General features: G+C 37.8%; 1 pseudogene; it reads left to right on the top strand.

Moving 5' to 3' along the window:
• The first annotated feature begins 11289 nt into the window (after nt 1-11289).
• On the top strand, nt 11290-17109 carry LOC105669645 (uncharacterized; annotated as a pseudogene).
• The last annotated feature ends 2079 nt before the right edge of the window (nt 17110-19188 follow it).

The raw sequence follows: 19188 nt of genomic DNA, 5'->3' as shown, positions 1-19188 counted from the left end.
TACTGCAAGAGTTTACGCCGAAAATTTTCCGAATCATAGACATCCTGATGGAAATGTCATTCGGCGATTAATAAATAGAACAAGAAATTCAGGAGTGCTTGCTCGTCAAAGGAAAGAAGAGGGTGCAGCAATCCAACGTTTTGCTCGGAACGTCAGAAATGAAGAAGCTGTGCTTCGAGCAGTCGAAGAAGATCCTACAAGGAGCATCAGAACGGTAGCTCGTATGGTCAATGTATCCATAACGAGTGCGCATCGAATTTTGTATTCTAACCAAATTCACGCTTTCTATTTCTCGCGAATGCACAATCTAATGCCTCCAGATTATGAAAATCGAATTGATTTTTGTCAGTGATTATTGCAACAACACGAACAAGACGCACACTTTGTACAGAATATTTTATTCACCGATAAATCAATTTTCACGCGCGAGGGCATATTTAACAGCCATAATTATCACTTTTGGGAAAATGAAAATCCCCACCAATTCCGGGTCAGGAGTTTCCAGCATCGGTTTAGCATAAACTTGTGGGCTGAGATACATAATAATAGTATAGTAAGCATTGATTATTTTATGATTATCTCAGTAACTAATAATGCCAATTTTGAAAACGTATGTAAATTTTTATAGTTAATTTTTAATGCTGAGATTACCTTAAAAGGCAACTTTACATTTGCTATTAACTATTGTTATCATTTATTATAACATATTTCTAAGTAAGCATAATTTCAATCTCAGTCTTTGCTTTTATAACGTAGCTACACAAACTTTGTAGAAAATAGTACAATTAAGTAACACAACGATACTTCAATATTAGATAGAACCATTCGAGCTTCCCGCTCAAGTTACTGACGAAATCTATCATGATTTTTTGGTTGAGCATTTACCGGAACTTCTAGAAGATATGCCATTGGCGGAACGTCGTGCAATGTGGTTCCAGCACGATGGAGCACCACCACACTACGCATGAAGAACTCGAGAGACTTTAAATGAAATGTATCCCGATATGTGGATTGGCCGTGGTGGTCCTAGAGCATGGCCAGCGAGATCTCCTGATCTTACACCACTCAATTTTTTTTATGGGCTGCTATAAAAGAATACGTGTATTCTGAATCTATTAACAATATTCAACAATTAAATGACCGCATTACAGAAGTGGTGGCAACCATTACCCCAGAAATGATTCAACGGTCAAGACAAAGTTTAATAAGACGCGCCCAACTATTGAAGTGGGTGGAAGCCAATTCGAACACTTGCTGTAAAAAATTGTGCAATATAATTGTTTAAAACTTATTTTAACGGCATTCAACATTACACGACGATAATAAAAAATTTAAATTTGTTACGTTAAAAGTTTGTTTGTTTGTTAAGTTGTTAAGTTCTTGTAATAAATAAGTCTAAAGTTATTCGTATGACTCTTTGAAATTATAATTAAATGGCTTATTATAAAATAACATCGTCAAATAAATTACTAACAACTGATAAGTGAGAGTAATAGTGAAATTAGCAATAAAAATGTTTCTCTAGTAACTGAAGAATTTATTTCTTATACACAAGCGATTGTTTAAAACAATTGAGTTTTATTTTAATGTTTACTAATATGATAGTGTTAATAATAATTTTTAAACGATATATAATTGATGTGGCAGAATGTATTGCAAACAAGAATGATTCATGCCGCGCCGCTCCTGACGGCGCGAAATGCGAACCCCGTAATTGGTTAACTTCAAATACATTTTATTCAAAAACTATTAACCCCACAATTTTCTTGTATGGACATTTTTTACTCACGTTATCGAGATCTATCCACCCCTTCAAGGACCTGCGTTTAATCTGAAACACCCTATATATTATAGTATACATTTCGTCTTTATTTATGCATAGAAATTTCAATACAAAAATAAAGATGACATGTATATCATAATATAGAATGGAGGAAGTATATTTTATTTTGCAACTAATTAATAAAAAAAAAAATTGCGCACGGTGCGAACATGCGACGCTGCCAATGATAGCTCCGTGACCGCTGAGCATCATCAGGCAACGTACTGGCCGTTCGGCTTTCCAGGACTCGATTTTATAATGATTTTTTAATGGTTATACATTTGAACAATCGCTCACTCCCCACGAAATATTGAAATGACGAACTATTATTTATATGGTTCCTTAATTAAATACTTTTATTATTGTTATTTTAAAATATTTCACATACACTCCAGAGACGCGGTCTCTAGGACGATAGAAATTTAATAAATAACAATAGTTAAAATTGTAAAAAATCGTTATAAAATAGAGTCCTGGAAAGTCGAACGGCGAGTACGCTGCCTGATAGTGCTCAGCGGTTACGGAGCTATCATTGGCAACGTCGCATGTTTTCTTTCTTACAAAATGCATATTTCCGCAAATTTTCAATGAATTGATCTGAAAATTTCCAGAAATCTTCCTTCAATAGTGAGGAACAAATGTCTCACTGGAAGTTGTTTCAAATTTCAAGTTCCCTCGATACTTTTTGTCGGCAAAACTAAAAAAACGTGGTTACTGATTGGCCTCAATTTCCAATTAATTATTATTAAACAATAGGCGGTTTTCAGCTTCTTTATTGTTTTGTAGGCATCGCTAGACTATACTGCATGCGTATACCAAATTTCAAACAATTTCAACAAAATGTGGCCAAATTACGACGATTTATATCTGAAAATCTTATTGAATTTAGGGATAAAAATTTTTCAGTTTTTTATTTTTATTATTAAAAATAAGCATCGAACAAAAAAACTGCAAATAGAAAAAAGTTCCGTCTCGTCATTCTCTACAAGTCTATATTTAAAAAAATTAATTTTGCGACTTTCAAAATTATCATGCTCTAAGACGTTTAGACAATGTTTTTACACAATTTCGAGCGCAGAGCGAGTTCTTTGATTCGCGCCCTCAATTGAAATATGTATAGAGCAATGGTTATTATTAGTCATGATTGATTTTCTCTTTATTTGTTAACATTGCAATATCTTTGTTTCTTAAAATTGTAGTTTGCTTTTGTATTTGCTGCTGCACTTTCAATATAAAATAGAAAATGAAGACTTTTGACTATGAAGCTTTCATATACTGTCATTTTATTAATAATATTTTTTGCAATCACCAGTTTTATTTGTAATTTGCATGTTTTTATAACAGATGTTGAACAAATTTGGAAATTTTATTATACAATTAAAATTATTTATGTAACCTTTCCTCAATATAAAGCATTTTATTATATTTTATGTCATAACAAGTATAAGTATAAACATGTGCAAAAACTAAAGAAAATTTAATTATTTAAAACTTTTTTATATTAAAAGTTTAATGAATTTTTACATATTAAATATTACAAGATATAATGAAATAATATATAATATATATAATAATATAATATATATATATTTAATTATTAATAAAAATAAACATTATTTATGTAGCGAAGAAAATGTTACGATTTCCTGATAAATGTCTCAACAACCCAGCCTATTTCTTATATAAAATGCTCCTGAGCCAGAGCTATCAGCGGCTCGGCCGCCAGCGGCCGGACGGTAGTGGAAGAACAGGAGGCATCGGAAATCGTCCCGAAATATGCAACTAATTCCAAGCGCTGGTCTAAATAAACTTGGATATTTACATTTATTGTACGAATTTTGTACTATTTTTTACAAGAGAGATTGGAGTCTTTTATATTTAAAGTAAAATTAATATTTTTAATAGTTTTAATATGATATATAAAAAAAATTAGTTTGTAGTCTTCATACTTTTTGTAAAAAAATATTAGTTTTGAAATATCAAAGTTTATTTTAATAATTTTGTTTCTTTATGTATTTTTTTACAATACTTTTTCATGCAACTATAAAAAATATAAGCAATCCTTTCTTCATTTTCATTTTATGAAATTATAACAGGATGTTCAAGAAATCTCGGCATAGCAAAATATTTCGACAAATACACAAGATACGAAAAAGTCTTTTGGACAAAAATTATAAGGCTGAATAGTGTTACGTCCTGATCAGACTTCACGATTCTTTTCTTTTCATTAAATACCAGACCTAGTAAACGCGGGACCAACAAAAACTCTTAAGGAATATTATAACGCCAGAGCTGTTTTTCTCATGAGACACCAGGAGCTCGAATCTTCTCACAGAGAAAAATAGCAAGGGGCATGGATATTTCAAAATAACTTGGCCGCTCAGCGTGCCTATCGTCGCCAGAAAAACCGTAAAAGTCAAAACTTTGCGATAACTGGAGTCCTTAACCGACTCCAGACGGTTAGAGTAAGAGATAAAAAGAAAAACTGGCACCAGCTAGTCATATTCTTGGATTCCACCTACGGGAACCCTAGCTAATAGATAGGGTTTTACCGAGTAACGATCGGGGAATGACCGCAGTCGCATGCCGAGAAGGCGCGACACCTGATACGGTGCACGTGTTCAGTAGGTCTGGGAAACTGAGATGCATTAGTCGCACTCTCCACGCGATACCAAGGGCACGCGACAGTCGTAAACTGTCAAATTTATTAGATCAGTGACCAAAGGCTTTGCAAACTTATATACCAATCCTTAACCCTCCAATCCGAAAGCCGGGAATCGGGGGCAAGCACCTCTATAGACCACGCATCATTCCATCGTACGGTCTAAAGACTACGCCCACCCAGATCTTAAGACACTGAGATGCACCCCACCTATACTAATTAACACCAACCGGGTGTACGCCACCTCAAAAACCTACCTCCATCGTATATGGACCCGAAACGACGCTATTTCTTATTCGTTAGGGCCTCTTTCTTCCTACCCAATTTCAAGTAACCTAATCATCTAAACCCAATCCTATTAGCTAAAAATGACGCCATCCTCCCCCACATTAAAAATCTTCTCACAAGACTAATTCGTATTCGATCCCCGCCTCAAAAACCTAAGATTTTCCAAAGGGATCCACCAAAAGGAAAGGGTATAAAAACCCGTGTTTTGGTGGCTCCAAACACACAGTTCTTCAAGCAGTTTTTGCGCAGTTTTATTCAGTTTAGCTCAGTTTCTTGAAACAGTTTTTCGAGTAGTTCGGGGGTGCAAATTAAAAAAGTAAAATTGGTTGATACTTTGTCGCGACCAAGTGATGCATCTCGAATAGAGGGTCCATCGCCCTGACGACACCATCCCGCAGCAAGGTGCCCACACGTTTACAAAAAGGGTCCGACGCCTATACAACACCATCCCTCAACGGGACGCCCGCTTAGAACCACCGTACTTACTCAGCACTATCCAAGGCTACTCTGCAACGAGTAAGTCAGTTCATTCCTCTTTATTTTATTATTTCCTCTGTCCTCCCTCCGGAAGAATGAAACACACACACACACACACACACACACACACACACGCGCGCACGCACACGCACACGCACACGCACACGCACACGCACACGCACACGCACACGCACACGCACACGCACACGCACACGCACACGCACACGCACACGCACACGCACACGCACACGCACACGCACACACACACTATTGTAGGAAATACACAAACAAAATTATAAACACATGCGATTAAGAGTTAAGTTTATTTGTGCCAGAATTAAAAAATTTAATTAAATTAAAATGTTAAGCCTTTAGTAAATTAAACATTTGTTCTTTTTCATTTAACCACACCCTCCTCGTTCGTCACCCCCTCACACCTTCCCTCTCAAATTGCGCACAAAGGTTCCGTCCCGGATAAAAGGGATTCAATTCCTTGACCCAAAAAAGGAACCAACGAGCGGTTGACCTGTCGACGGAGTAAAAACGACTCTTCCAGTTGCTGACCCGTTGCAAGTCCTAAATGTGCCGCTCGGCTCGTGCGGTCAGGCCCGTTTACGTTGATCGCCGAGCCCAACGAAAAAATTCAACTTCTATCAGAACGTAACAATAGAATGTATTTACTTTTTTTTTACTTTGACTTTGGGTGAAGACATTTTAAAGTTTTCAGTCATCTTCAGTTTTTTAAATTAAATTAGCCTAATTTTGTTTATATTAATGAATTTATCGCAATATTTGATGTAAAAAGTTATAAGAGTATATTGGTCAAATACGAAATACTCTACGAAATATTTTATACCTATAAATTTGATTTAAAGGCGATATATTTTGTAAAATATTTAGTCTTCCATAATCTTACCGTAATAATTATATGCATACAAAAATGTTATAAGTTATTTGGTGTAAAAAATGCGTAGTTAATTTAAAACAAAAATTAGCATTTATATATTGTATACTACATACTTTTCTTACAATGCGTTTTCTTAGCATTAATTGTCGTAAACGTTACTTCGTATTTTGCATATTTTTTTAAATATTTACCTGAGACAATGGGACATCCTGCATATAGTATATTTATTAATGCTATGTATTTAATGTTATATAATACTTGGTAAAAGTAAATTTAAAGCCAGAGGCGGTTTTCTCGTGTGCTGGCTATACAAAATAAGCCAGAGGCGGTTTTTTCGTGGGCTGGCTATACAAAATAAGCCAGAGGCGGTTTTCTCGTGGGCTGGCTATACAAAATAAGCCAGAGGCGGTTTTCTTGTGTGCTGGCTATACAAAATTGCCAGAGGCGGTTTTCTCGTGGGCTGGCTATACAAAATAAGCCAGAGGCGGTTTTCTCGTGAGCTGGTTATTATAAATACCATACATTATATAATATATTAGTCTAACAGTGGCTATGCAATTACTTTGTATGCAGTTAGTTTGTAAATAACTTATAATTGCATAAGTTAGTAAATAGCCACTGTTAGACTAATATATTATATAATGTATGATGTATTATATATATTATAAAATTACAGACACCTATCTGACTAGATATATAAATAGGTACTAAATATGGAATTATTATTTAAAACAAATGTAAAAAAGGATTGCTTTGTCATTACTTACAATTTTATTCATTGTATTTGTTTCTTTACATTTTTTTTTTAACAGTAATATAACAAAGTTTGGGTTTTTTTGAGTATGTGTGTAGTATAAGATAGATCTATTTAAAATTTGTTTTGCATATATTAATGATTGATTTTATTTTGCAGGCGTCAACAGTTAAAACAGGTAAGTAAGGTACACAAAAAAGAAGGCACGCTTACTAATGACGGTAAATTGTCACGTGAAGAATTGCACATGATAGATTCAGAAGTCAGTACCGAAGTAATGCAGTGCTCAGAAAAAAAAGAACGCACGCTTACTAATAATATTGACAATGAATCGTTGCGTGCGGAATTGTACGACGTAACAGATTCCAAAGTCACTACGGAAGTAATGCAGTGTCTGAAACAAGAAAAAAATACGTCTGATCCAAATGTCGACTTAGATAACGACAAAGATAACGATAGTTTTGTTGTCGATAACACGGGCCTTTTGGATGCAAATGCAATCCAAGAAAGTATGCCCGTAAGTCGTAGTATTGTCGACACTACTTTTATGTTAAATGAAATACATAGAGTTTTTGACAATCATGCGCGAGGAATTGAGTGCCAATTTAAAGATTGGAAACTCATTAATACTCGTCGTCGTGGATTACTGACTCAATTTTTCTTCAAGTGCCAAATGTGTCACTATACAGACAGCATGGTCAGAACCCACAGAACCTGAAAAGTTGGATATAAATAAAGCTGCTGTAGTTACAACTATAACAGTTGGGAATGGTTATGCCCAACTAAAAGAGTTCTGTGCGGGTATAAATATTTCTTGCATGTCTGAAAAGACTTATATAAAATATCGAGAAAATCTAGTCGATGATTTTCAAAAAACAGCCATGGAAAGTATGAAAATGGCAGGCAAGCTTGAAAAACAACTCACCCTGGAAAGAAATGAAACAATAAATGGCATTCTGTACATAACAATTGTAGCGGATGGTAATTGGTTAAAGAGATCGTACGGCAACGCCTACGATTCACTTTCCGGTGTTGGTGCTATAATTAGTTACCGTACAAGGAAAGTCCTCTTTATTGGTATCCGCAATAAATTTTGTACGGTGTGTGACATGGCGGAGCGAAATGCTCTGAAGCCAAATAATCATAAATGCTACAAAAATTTTGATTGTAATGCTAGCTCTACACGTATGGAAAGCGACGCCATTGTAGAGGGCTTTCAAAAAAGCCTTGAAATGCATGGATTGTTATACCAAACAGTTATTGCTGATGGCGACAGCAGTGTATATCACTCCATAAAAAATAATGCACCGTATCGCGAACAAATGGTGACTGTAAAAAAAATAGAATGCACCAATCATTTGCTTCGCAATTTATGCAAAAAGCTGAAAACTGTTGCAGAGACAGATCAGCCAAAACAGCGAAGAAAACGTGGCTTTGTTGAGCTACGAAATGTTGTAAAAAACAACATTTTAAAAATACGGAAAGAAGTGCTAGAGGCAGCCACTCTGCAAAAGGAAGAAAAAAAACCTCACCATAGCAAAGCTACGGAATTGCAAAAAGATATTTTGAACATTCCTAGCCATATTTTTGGTGAGCATAAAAGATGTAAAGAACGCGGCCGTATATGCAACGAAAATCATGAGAAAATACAGAATTATGTACCGTATTTGAAATTCCACGGTTTATATCAGAAAATTGAGAGTGCTGTTATGTACTTCAGTGCTTATTCAGATAGTTTGTTGTTAAATTTAACAAACAATCCTGCAGAATCTTTTAATTCTATAATCTGCAAAGAAATAGGTGGAATGCGCATAAATTTCGGCCTACGAAGTTCTTACAATGCTAGAATTGCGGGTGCTGTTGTACAGTATAATAAACTCCTGTCAACTTGGCACACCATACTTAAAAAGGCTCTTTAGGGCCCTATCAGTGGATCGGCCCAGGGCCTGCGTGGCCGTCAAGGATATGGAAGCCCAGTTAATACCTCACCTGTGTTCCAGGGACGTTGCGGCTGTGGATTTCACTGATGACTCCGGTGACAGGAAGAAAATGGTTGTTTGCTCGGCCTACTTCTCTCATGACGAGAGGGAGGCGGTGCCGCCTGCACCGGTGATAAGATTGGCAGAATACTGCCAAGAGAAACGGCTTTCCCTGATCATGGGATGTGACGCTAACGCGCATCACACTGTCTGGGGAAACTCGGACACCAACGAAAGAGGAAGAAAAATGTTGGAGTTCCTAGCATCCACGGATCTGGAGATTCTCAACACAGGAGACGAGCCCACCTTCTGCACTATAGCGAGAAGAGAAGTGCTCGACATCACTGTCTGTTTCAGGCAGTTGATACAGGAGGTAGTGGAGTGGAGGGTCTCGACGGAGCCTTCGCTCTCAGACCATAGGCAGATCACCTTCAGGATAGCTAAGGCTAGGGGGAAGGAGGTCAAATTCAGGAACCCGAGGAGAACCAAGTGGGACTCCTATAGGGAAGACCTGGCCAGCAGTCTCAGAGGCTTCCCTAAGGCACGGGACAGAGGACGAACTGGAGACCTGTGTAGACTACTTGCAGAGGTCTCTGGTAAACTGCTACAAAAATAATTGCCTCGAAAGGAAGGTTACAAATAGTAGAGAAACTTCCTGGTGGACCCCTGAACTGCAGGGTCTCAGAGTGGCGGCTCGCAGGGCCTGGAATAGAGCTAGGAACACGGGCCGCCAATCCGACTGAGAGCTCTCTAGGAGGGCACAGAAGGAGTATAGAGACTCTGTGGTTAGGGCGAAACTGGAAAGCTGGAGAAAGTTTTGCGAGGAAGTAGAGGGAATGCCTGAAACGGCAAGAATCTGCAGGATCCTCGCTAGGAACCCGGATGCGATCCTGGAAACCATCGCACTCCCTGATGGGACGGTAGTGACTGGAGAGCGATGTCTGGAGCATCTACTGGAAGTGAGCTTTCCGGGCTTCCATAGGGAGCCGGGAGAGCTATTTGCATATAAGGAGCCGGGCTCACTCAGAACAGCCCGACAAGCAGACTGGCGAATGGCGGCCAAGATTGTCATGACCGAGAAGGTCAAATGGGCAATTAACACCATTAAGCCCTACAAGTCAGCGGGACCGGATGGCGTCTTTCCGGCTCTTCTACAAGAGGGACTGGAACAGATCGTGGGCCCACTGACTCGAACCTTAAGAGCATGTATCGAGTAGCGCCTCGATATAATCGATTCTGCGCGGGCCCCATATTTTTATATGTTAAAATGTAACCGATCTGATTTTCGAGAATCTTCTTGCAAGTCGACCTGCGAGAGAACTCAAGATCGAGTTCCACTCTCTATCGTCGAGTCGTACGAAATAGTCAAAAGTGGAAAGAAATTTAGTAGAGAGCCTATCGGAAGTATTGTCGAATATCGGAACTTGTAAAACGTTGAAGTCGTTATACGAAAATCACTTATATCAATCTTTGTTATATTAAATGTTAAAGTATTGAATTTCAAAGCAGTGTCGATTCTTTTTTAACATAAACTGTCGTTCCTGACAAAACATTAACTTGTGCCGGTATTATTCCTTAAAAATAAATAAAGTCAGAGATAGGACGTAACCGTCCTATCATTTGAGAAAGTCGTTGCCGAACATTGATTTTTATCATCGTTTATTTAAATTTTAGAGACAGTCGGTAAAAATCTTACAGCCTGCGCATGGAAACTGGCCAGGGTAATATTCATCCTAAAGGCGGGAAGAACGAGCTACACCAAGGCAAAGGATTTCAGGCCAATTAGCCTAACATCGTTTCTCCTTAAGACATTGGAGAAGCTGATGGACGCGTATCTGAGGGAGACAACTCTGTGGAGGCACCCTCTCCACAAAAATCAGCACGCGTATCGTCCGGGCTATTCCACTGAGATTGCTCTACATCAGACGGTAGCGTTTATTGAGGAGCAGCTGGAAAGGAAGGGCTACGCAGTGTTTTCTTGGACATAAAGGGTGCCTTTAACAACACACCGCACGAGATAGTGTGTGAGGAAGCCGCCAGAAGAGGTGTCCCGATGAAGCTCGTCGAGTGGATCCGGGGCATGCTAGGAAGGCATGTGATGACTTCGCTGGGAACTGCGAAAGTTTGTGGGTGGGTGGGAAGAGGCTGCCCGCAGGGCGGAGTACTTTCCCCACTTTTATGGTGCCTGGTAGCAGACGGATTATTAAAGGCACTGGACGATAGAGGCTTCACTGCACAAGGCTACGCGGACGACATGGCAATACTTGTGCAAGGCTTTTTTCTAGAGACGCTTCTAGAGCTCATGCAGGGGGCACTGGAAGTCGTAGAAGAGTGGTGTCAGAGGACGGGTTTAGCGGTGAATCCACTGAAAACCGGTCTTACTGTCTTCACTCGCAAATACAAGGTGGGCACCATTGTGGGACCCACTCTTGGAAGAGTAAGGTTAGTTCCGACCGAATCAGTGAAATATTTGGGAGTTATCCTGGATAGGACTGGTTTGGGATGAGCACCTTCGTAACCGGTGCAAAAGCTTATGCCAGTATTTTTGGATGTGCAGAAGGACCTTTGGCCAGACTTGGGGCTTGAAACCGAGTATGATACACTGGATCTACACAGCCATACTTCGCCCCAGACTCACATACGCAGCCGTAGTATGGTGGACTAGGGTGCGAAAGAAAACAGCCAAAGTTGCGCTGGAGCATGTCAGGGCTCTGATTTTGAGAGGGGCCCTGGATGCTATGGTTACGACACCAGTGGCGGCGATGAGCGTAATGTTCGGCATCGAACCGTTTCACCAGATGGTGGTGGCTGCGGCAGCAATGGCGACATACCGTCTGAGATGCGAACTAAAATAGAAGAAGGGAGCCCGGCATACGAGGCTGCCGGAAGACGTTCTGTTGGATCCGATATTCGAGATGCGACAGGACAGAATACCTATTAAGGTGCCTTTTCATGAGCGACCGTTGTCGCCGGATTTACAGCGACCGTTGTCGCTGGATTTACAGCGACCGTTTGTAATGTCATTGAACGGTCGCTGGTTTAGCCGTCACATAATAGGTTATAATAACGTCGCTCAGAAAAAGATTGTAAAGAATTGTTGGAATCATTGATAATATAAGTAAGGAGTGATATTTGTCAAATAATTGTATAGCGACAATTAAGAAACAATGCCTTCCAAAAAAAAATAATTACAAGTGGATGGTGCAATGCGTTAACATGATCAACGCGTACGAAGAAGATGTAAGACGCCAAGAAGTAGGTGATGTTATTGCGGCTCTTTTGTCCATAATGCCGAAAAAGAGGCATTATACCAAAAAGAAATTCTGGGTTGCACCGATATTCAAGGAGAGGTTTTGACATGGATTCTTCGCTGCTTCATTTCCAAACTTGATATTGGAAGATTTACGATTCCAGAACTACTTCAGAATGTCAAGAACGCAGTTTGAAGATTTACTGTGTATGATTGCACCACGATTAATTCGACAATACGTTCTCCGAGAGCCTATTAGTCCAGCTGAACGCTTGGCCATAACATTGAGGTTAGTAAGAGCAACATATTTATTGATTAAGTTATCCAATTTGAAGATAAAATATATTGATATTGTTTAAGTTAAATGTATGCCAATTTCATGTATCGGTAACATTTTAGATATCTTGTTTCCGGCGACTCCATGACGTCCATGTCATATCAATATCTAGTTGGAGTAACTACAGCGAGCAAAATCATTTCTGAGACATGTACAGCAATTTGGGAATATTTGGTTGAAAAGGTTCTCCCGAGTACGTTGACTGAACAACAGTGGTTTAGCATTGCTGAAGATTTTGAGCATCTGCTACACTTTGTTCATTGCATCGGGGCCATTGATGGAAAGCACATAGTAATCCAGGTACGTTTTCGTATTATTTAATCATAAATATCGACAATTTGAGAACGATATTGTTTAACAATGTATTGAAATATCATTTTACGGTAATGAACAAATATTGAAACAATTGAAAAGAAATTTTGATATGCACATTTTACAAAATATTGGGTTGTACTAAAATGATAAGTTCAATTACAATTATTGTAAAGGACCGATTTTGTATTTACAGATGTATTTTACTCAATATGAGAATATGCAATAAAAAATCCAATATTTTCGAAAAATGTAATAAATTATCAAAACCTTTCTGTTGGTTATTCCAATACTTTTTCTATGATAAAGTATCATTAATAAGAAAGAAAAGTAAAGTTATATTAATTTTTAGAATTTCGTCCAATTTTTTCAGTGTCCTAACAATGCTGGCTCCAGCTATTACAACTATAAAAATAGTCACAGCATAGTGCTTCTAGCAATTTGTGACGCTAAATACATGTTTCGATTTGTGGATATTGGAGCGTACGGTCGGCGAAGTGATGGAGGAATATTCAGTAGTTGCACAATGGGAAGAAAATTTGAGACGAATAGAATGAACGTCCCAAAATCACAAGCCCTTTGGGAAGGAGGACCCGTTTTGCCATATTGCCTTGTAGGCGATGAGGCATTTCCGCTAAAGCCGTACATACTCCGTCCTTATCCTGGAAAGAACGGACTAACGAAAGAACAGCACGTTTTCAATTTTCGCCTGAGCCATGCGAGACGAATGATCGAAAATACCTTTGGTATATTAGCCAGTTAATGGAGAATTTTAAGGAAACCAATCATTGCTAGTGTCGACAATGTCATGAAAATGGTTCAGGCAATTATTTGTATACATAATTGGCTCCGCGAAGATGACTTTGAAAAAGACGTATACATACCACCATATCTGACAGATAGAGATGGCGATAATGGTGAATTAATACCTGGATCTTGGAGAAGAATCGTGGAAGATGGATGCGCATTGCAAGATATAACGCACTGTGGAACAAACACAAGTACACGGGAAATCAGAATCCGAAATGAGTTCAAGGATTATTTTAATGGCGATGGCGCAATTTCGTGGCAAGAAAATCGGTAAAAGATGTAAGTACAAAACGTGGTTAAAAATTTATTATGAGCAACATGTTTACATCAAAACATCAATCTTTTAGTAAGCGTATGTCAAACATTATTTTATGAATTTGCAGCATCGCCTGCGCTTGCCGATTGCGATTGAGCTTTCTAAGCTGGAAACCAAGCATCGTCAGGAAACCGTCGATCTCATCATCTTCCTGGAGAGGCGGCAGTTGTAGAGGTGCTCTCGGCTGACTGAGTGCTTCAGCAATTTTTTCAATTGCATCAGTAACTTCGAGGCCTTTGTTACTCTTCCTACACTTCTTTTCTAAAAATAAAAATGAAATGGTTTTTTTATCATCAACAAATGTATTAGCGTGATTAAACACACAACCTGGGAAGTGTAAAGTGCAGTAAAAATAAATTGTATATTATAGGTGTGAATAAATTATGTATAAAATAAAGGATTAAACTTACTATCAGGCACAGTTGATGCTTCAGATCCATCTTCTGCCGAATCAACGTCCGCGTTAATCTCCCGATCTTCCGCATTAGATATTGTTCTGCAAAGAAATATATATTATATTAGTCTAAGTATATGTATTTGGTTACGTCACATTATATATTTCAATATTACTTATTAGAGCATACATACTTTTTCTGCAAATCCAAATCATTTAAGAAATTCATATGATCATAATGATGCCACTTTCTCTTTGGCTTCTTTGCACCAGAGCCGCTTGCCTGATTTTTTTCGGTATTGCGAAGTAAGTGTCACTCAAATTTTTCCATTTTTTCCGGGCCTCCTCAGCTGTCAATTCACCTGTAATACATAACGTGTCAATCCTTTTCTACTTCTATTTTCTTTTATTTTATTTCTATAAACATAAACTTATTGGAAACAGTTGCATTTAAAAACATTACCATTCATATTCTTTGACACTTCCTCCCAAAGCTGGTCTTTGGTTTGCTTGCCTCTTCGGTCTATTGCCAATGTAAAGTTCCACAATGCTTTACGTTGTTGTACCTCAGAAATGAGGCTTTCTTCAACAGCAATTACAGATCTACCTGTGCTCTGCTTTGAAGTCGACGGTGTTGTCTGATCGCAACCTTCCTGAGCAAGTGCGAACGAACAAGCTTCCTTAACGCAAATTACTTGTCCGTTAACAGTTTTGGGACGAAGTATGTGCCCATCATCTGTGTAAAGTATTTCATTAATTGTATATATATATATGCACTATCAATGCATATTTATTAATAGGAAATACTTACCACACAGCGGATAAAACGTATAATCCTCATCGAAAACATATGATTTATATCCTTGTAAACAAAAATGTTCGGAAATGTTTGCAAGTGTACATTGATCTTCACATATAGCACACGATAGTATTTGATGTTCTGATATCTGTAACATGTAATTTAATGACATTATCATTTTTTTTATTACTAAAACTGATTAATATTACAAAAAAACATAACCTCAAAATATTATTTTACAAAATATTATTAAATCGTACTTACATTTCCCGACATATTTTATTAGTTTTTAAAAATGTTTAAAATTTTAAAATATTTATAAATTTTTATCAAAATTTTAATATGTAAAGATCACTGTACACTTACTACACTTATCTATCACTTACATCGTTGCCTCGATACTATGAAGTCAAGCAATTTTCAACTTCATAAACTTTGTCGCTAGCGACAAAATCGAATCACGTTACTCGATTATCGCTCAATTCCAGCGACCTTTAACGCCGAGTGAAAAGCTACCTTTATTCGGGCTTCTGATAGGCGCTTCAAAGTGCATATACCGAGGCCGGAGGAGTGGGAAAAGGAAGGTGGAAACTTAGGGGCTCGACTGCGAGGAGGGGATGTCTGGTATACGGACGGCTCCAAGACGGACACGGGCTTCGGGGCCGGCTTCTTTCGCAGTCTAGAGGGATGAAAGGAGAGTATTTCTCTCGACAATTATGCCACGGTATTCCAAGCGGAAATTGTGGCTATACTAAGCTGTGCTCAGACCGTGCGGAGTAGGGTAGAAGCGGGAGAGCACATCAGAATTTGTACGGACAGCCAGGCAACTATCAAGGCGCTGGGGGGCTCCGACAATAACGTTGCGGTTGGTTCAGGAGTGCAGAGGCGTTCTGAACGAATTGGCGAGAGAGAGAGAAGTCACCGTTATCTTAGTGCCTGGTCACTCAGGCATCCAGGGTAATAAATGTGCGGACCACCTGGCAAAAGCGGGTTCAGAAATAACGATGGTAGGACCGGGGCCGACTCTGGGAATCCCCTTTTGTCTAGGAAGGGGGAGGATCAAAGAATGGCTCCGCAGAGAACATCTAAGACACTGGAGAGTAGAATCTGAGTCCAAATGCAGACAGGCTAGAGCTCTGATGGGAGATACTCCTAATACTGGCTTGGAGCATAAGGGCTCTGAGTAGGAGAGATGCCAGGACAGCGGTATAGATACTGACGGGTCATGGCACCTTAAACTACCACATGTACAAGCTTGGGCGTAGCGATACATCCAGGTGCAGGGCATGTGGAGACGACGAGGAAACAAGCCTTCATGTACTCAGCGACTGTCCTGCACATGCAGGGCTGAGACACAAGATGCTGGGCTCAGCACTACTTGGGCCCGAGCAGATCAGGGAGCTGCCGGTGAGGGATCTGATTCTCTTTTGGAGAAAAACAGGTCTCTCATGAGTAAGTTTATGAGGGGAGGCACAATGGACAATGTCTGGCTGCCGCGGGCGGCGCTTTGAAAAAAGGAATGCCCCCCCCCCCCCGTTACGTTATGTTATGTTATGTTATATTCTCTAAAATAATTATTTTTTAAGCTAACGCTATATTTAACTTTCAAAAGTCAACTTTTAAGTAAAAATATTTTTTTATCAGTTCTAGCCGATCTGATAGAAGTTCTGATTAGCGTTCCCAGAGTTCTACAGAAATGTTTTATGACTTTTTTTTACAAAATAATTATTTTTTAAGCTAACGCTATTTGTAACTTTCGAAAGTCAATTTTAGGTAAAAAATTTTTTGTCAATTCTAGCTGATCTAATAAGAGTTCTGTGTAGCGTTCGTAGAGTTCTACAGGAAAGTCTTATAATTCTTTCCTGTAAAAAAATTATTTTTCAAGTTATTGAAAATAAAGCTATTCGGAATGAGATTCAGTTGGAGGAATTGAATAAATATCAAGAATCGTGGAATTTATTGAAAATTTGAAAAATTGTTGGTTTTAATATAAGAAAGACATGTAAAATAGTTCAAAATTTTTCACTATATTTTTAATTGTTATTAATTTTTAATATAATACTGTTTAACACATTCGTTTATGAACAAGCCGTTTTTCCACAAGTTTCGTAATTGTAAAAGTCATATCACTAATAATCGTAGATATAATAAAAAAAAATAATTAAAAAATTTATTGAGCTAAGTTTGAAGTATAAATTGACTACGTAATAATTTAGAAATTGATTAACTATTGAGGAATAAACTGAAAATAGGATCATGGCCATTTATTGTTTTATATTGTGTGTATGTACATATATTATACAGGGTGGGCCATTTTAATCCATCCACGCAAATAACTCCGTAAGTAAAACAAATACAGAAAAATGGTTCAGACAAAAGTTGTTCAGGATAATGGGGGTCACCTATTTATGCTAGTAACTTTGACCTTGAAGTCAATTTTCAAGGTCATTTAAAGGTTAGAGTTATTTTTTTAAATAGAAACCCCTATTTTTGATTCCAAAATCTAATAGCTGGTGTCAAGAGCTTTTCAAAACACTATAATGAAGTTATTTTTCATTAAGTACTTTTCGAGTTATGAGGCTTGTAAATTACAGTATTTTGACATAAAATACAAAATATCTTGTAAAACATTCAATTTTTGGGAATCTTACCTTAATACTTTTATGCATAAAATAATGAAACGAATCAATTGGTATAAAGAAAACACATAGTTGCTTTCAAGAAAAAATATGTAGTTTGCAACATGCAACTGTATAAAAGGTACCTCCAAAGGTACCTTCAAAGGTAACTCCACGTGATGCAGTTTATGTTAAAATTTCAGATGAAATGAAAAGTCAGGGGAGCAACATTACCCCGAAACACGTGTATACTATATTGAACAGTAATCGAAGAATCTTTCTGTCAGAAGTTTTACGCGTTTATAATATTGAAGAACAAATTGATGTACATCAGGGCGAGCCAACTAACGTTACTAATACTAATAATGAATCACAGACTGAACAGAAGATATCTGTATCATATAAAATAATAATATCCCCTGAAAAATGGAAAGAAATGAAACCTGAATCCCTTGTTTACGGCGATAAACAATACGTGACGCTAAAAAGACGTGTATGGACACATATTATAGCAGACAAAATTTATTCTCAAACTAATATTCCATGTGCTATTACGTTTAAAAATGGTAGAATTTATAAACGTTTATCTGCACAATGTTATGTGCATATTAAAAGACATTGTAACGAATGCGGTGCTATAATAGATGGTAAATTATTCTCAAAACCGGTTGCAGACAAAGATTGCGTTTTTGAATTCTTAGTAACAGATTTAGATACCAAAATTATCCACAAACGAAAAAGACCTTTGGTGGGATACTTACGACAGAAAGTTGCTGCTCACCTAGTTGAGATTAATAAACCTGCATCGGTTTAGCGAGCTGAAGAAGCAAAATCACTTAAGAAATTTGGTGATGAAATACCTCCAATTATACCACATGAACACGTTCTACGCAAAGCAAAGCAACAGGAAGTAGATAAATGCCTTGGCTTAGAAAGTACTAATCCAGTTATTAACTTACGCGTTGCCAAATATGAAGAGCAGGTTGGTTCAATACATGCAATAGGAATAGATCCTTTCTATTGCATGTATTGGTTAAAAGAACAATTAGAAATGTACAAATTAGGACACCGCTCTGTGGATAGCTACATGACAGTCGATGCCACGAGTAGTGTGGCTAAGAAATTAATTGTGCATCGCGTTATAACATCTGCTCATATCTTTTTATATCAATGTGTTCTTGCATTCGAAAATAATAGTAATCCAAGTATACCAGTTTTTCAAATGATATAATCGAAGCAAGATGCATCGTTAATTACATACTTTTTTTCAGAAATTATAAGATCAAGTGCTCGTGTACCACGAATTATAACGTCTGATTTTGGTAGAGCTATCTTAGTTGCTTTGGCAAGAGCATTTGCGAACTGTACCGATCTAAAACATTACTTGCAAATATGTTTTCAAATTTATTTTATGAAAATAGACTTATCACCCAAGAACTGGAATACACGAATGCCAGCATGTT

Source organism: Linepithema humile, chromosome 3 (genome assembly GCF_040581485.1).
Source record: "Linepithema humile isolate Giens D197 chromosome 3, Lhum_UNIL_v1.0, whole genome shotgun sequence".
NCBI classification, from domain to species: domain Eukaryota; kingdom Metazoa; phylum Arthropoda; class Insecta; order Hymenoptera; family Formicidae; genus Linepithema; species Linepithema humile.
This window is presented reverse-complemented; position numbering and strand designations above follow the sequence as displayed.